The sequence below is a fragment of the Salvelinus namaycush genome, chromosome 19 (assembly GCF_016432855.1).
Source record: "Salvelinus namaycush isolate Seneca chromosome 19, SaNama_1.0, whole genome shotgun sequence".
NCBI lineage: Eukaryota > Metazoa > Chordata > Actinopteri > Salmoniformes > Salmonidae > Salvelinus > Salvelinus namaycush.
In genome coordinates this window covers 32,431,214-32,433,921 of record NC_052325.1, presented here as the reverse complement: position 1 = coordinate 32,433,921, position 2,708 = coordinate 32,431,214, and positions in this window count along the sequence as shown.

Genomic DNA, 2,708 nt, shown 5'->3' with positions numbered 1-2,708 from the left:
TTCTGGTGAGCTATAGATCTCTAACATCAACTCTATAGGATCATTGGCTTTCCATGACAAAAGCTGAGAATCCAACATGATCCTGGAACCTGCAGAGTCTTGTTCTGGTCCACGGAGAAGGAGGGAGGAAGGATGATGTTTCTGACAGCGACAGGCCTTTTCTTTTTTCTCTGTGTGTTAATATCGCGGAGGAGGAGAGGACAATCTATCAAGTTTTATTTGAATTGCAATTTACACCAGGGTGAAAACACAAACCAAATAAGGGGGTAATAATGTTTAACATGCACATTAGATTGAGCATACTTGATAAAGTGCAAACAAAACATAGTAAAAGGGGGATAGTAGAGAGTGTTCATTAGGCACCTTAATGCAAGACAACGGATTGAAACAGTGAGGGACTACCTGGACTTGTCCAATAAGAAACTTTGAATTTTTGTCTCTGTTGCAAAAGTCTTTATAAGGTTTTCCGTTACATGCCCTAATGACAGTGGTGGAAAAAGTACTAAATTGTCATACTTGAGTAAAAGTATAGATACCTTAATAGAAAGTAAAAGTGAAAGTCACCCAATAAACTACTACTTGAGTAAAAGTCTAAAAGTATTTGGTTCTAAATATGCTTAAGTATCAAAAGTACATGTGATTGCTAAAGTACAGACTACTTATGTAGTACTTTGAAGTATTTTTACTTAATTACTTTACACCACTGCCTAATGAATATGACCCAGGAGCAAGGAGATGCTTCAAATCGTATTTTCTTCGTGCCCAACACACACACAGAACTCTTGTCATTGTATGTTTTAATCAAAGCAGGTTCACACACCCATATCTCCTCTCTCCCTCTCTGTATTCATTTTTGTTTGCGAAATCACTTCACCGAACAACCATAAATCTGGTTTTATGGACGTGGTCACGCAGGAAACTACACCTTCTTGAAGAACACAAACACACACACATCAGTGACAAAAGACCCTAAACTCTCCCTCCTTTGTCTGAAAGAGAGACACCACTTGGCCTGTTTTCACTGACTGTGTTTGAGCAGCAATTAGACATGGTCATTTACACCCGTACTGCAGCTCTGTCAGGATGAAAGAGATGAAAGAGGCTCCTTGGGGTGCTCAGAGGGGTCGAAAGGGGGGTGAACTAGTGCCCATTCTCCAAACTTTAACAGACAATTTTTGGCATTGGGACATTAAATGGAGGGAGAACGGAGTGGAATGGAGTTCCATAACCTTGTGGTTTGGCTTAGTATTAGTAGTCATTACATGATGCTGCAAGACACATTGTTGCATGGAGTATTTCTCGTCCGCTACTTCCCTGATGCCAACATGGTGGCCATCACAATTCTAAAATCTCTGCTCCATATGGCCAAACTCTGCCTATCTTTGGCTCTGGTTATTGCTATTGACAGGTAGCAATTATCAGGGTTGTGCTAGTCTGTGAGCCATAAGGGATATGAGTGTGAGCAAAATGGACGAGTGGGACAGGGGGGCAGGGGTGTGATTGATAGAAGGGTGAGTGAAGGGTTAGGGGAGGGTGAGAAGAGGGTGAGGGGTTTATGGGGGAGAGTGTGGATAGGATTGGCAAGGGTTGCATGATGGTTCTATCTGCCAGCTTCATCAGCCAGTCACAACCCCCCCTCCTAATCTTGTAGTGATTACAGTGAATTAACAGCTTTCGAGACATTAGAGACACACCAGCAGACAGCAGGGCCAGCCATGCCAAAGCAAGACACTGTGCGTGCGTGCGTGCGTGCGTGCGTGCGTGCGTGGACATGTTTAACTATACTTCTGGGGACATTTTGTTAGTCCCCACAAGGTCAAATGCTATTTCTAGGGGGTTTAGGGTTAAGGTTAGAATTAGTGTTAGGGTTAGAATTAGGGTTAGGAGCTAAGGTTAGTTTTAGGGTTAGGATAAGGTTAGGTTTTTGGGTTAGAGTTAGGCTTAAGGTTAGGGTTAGGGTAAGGGTACAGTTTAGGGTTAGGTTAGGTTAGGTTTAGGGTTAGGGGTTAGGGAAAATTTGAATGGGACTGAATTGTATGTCCCCACAAGGATAGCTTCGCAAGACTGTGTGTGTGTATGCGTGCACGTCCGTGCGTGCGTGCACTAAACTGAGACCTTCCTTGCCTCTAGGGTCCAGGAGTTACAGAGACTCCAGTCACGCATGAACTAGGACTAAATGAAAGGGGCTTGATGCCAAAGTTAACAACGGCCAACACACCTCTTGAACTTGATGCCACAGGGATGGGGGAAAAGATGTGGGGGAGGGAGGGAGACCCACCTCCCTAACCTAGCCAGGAGGATGGTTGTTGGGGGAGATGGATAGACAGAAGAGGAAAGGGTAAAGAGATAAAATTAGTGAGAGGATCGGGAAGATGGGAGAGAAAGGGATGGTGCATGGAGTTGAAAGGATTGGAGAGAAGGGACCAAGCTGTTGTCCTTTTTATCTTGACATCTGTTAGAACTTCAGAATTAACGCTGATTCGTTCTGTCTGACCAAGTAGCTGTATGTCCCACAAAAATCTGTAGTTAAAAATAATCTCTTCAAATCTTTATTGAATTAGCACATTTAGGTCACAATTAGTGCCCTGTGCTTTGAAAAATGTAATTAGTAACCTAAAATATGCTCTTAAATTGACAGGAAATGTCAAACTCGCAAACAGAATTCACTTTAAAGCATGTTTGCATAAGTGACTTGGACAGACTCTCAG